This window comes from Notothenia rossii, assembly GCF_949606895.1.
Source record: "Notothenia rossii genome assembly, chromosome: 11".
Lineage (NCBI taxonomy): Eukaryota > Metazoa > Chordata > Actinopteri > Perciformes > Nototheniidae > Notothenia > Notothenia rossii.
In genome coordinates, this window is record NC_136910.1 from 2,462,528 (window position 1) to 2,462,844 (window position 317).

Below are 317 nucleotides of genomic sequence, written 5' to 3' on the forward strand. Positions count from 1 at the left end.
TACGTTTTACTTTTACAATTAGAAATTGTACATCTCACCGAGCATTGAAGGCCTTTTGAGTTCGTTTGATCTCGTGAAGTCAATCGGTTTCCCCCCGGCGCTGGTCCTCTCATCCCGTACGTTTTCTGTCGAGGTAGAGGAGAATCCGAGGATCCCGGAGTGACCACCAGCGTCCGTAGGTGTCCCCAATCGAACTTGCAGAGATCCTGCCGACAACCACAAGCCGTTATGGAAATCTTAGACCTAGTCAATACTGTGGAGATATACAATTAGAATGATCAATCAATAAAATTGTGAAACAAACAGAGTTGTCTTTC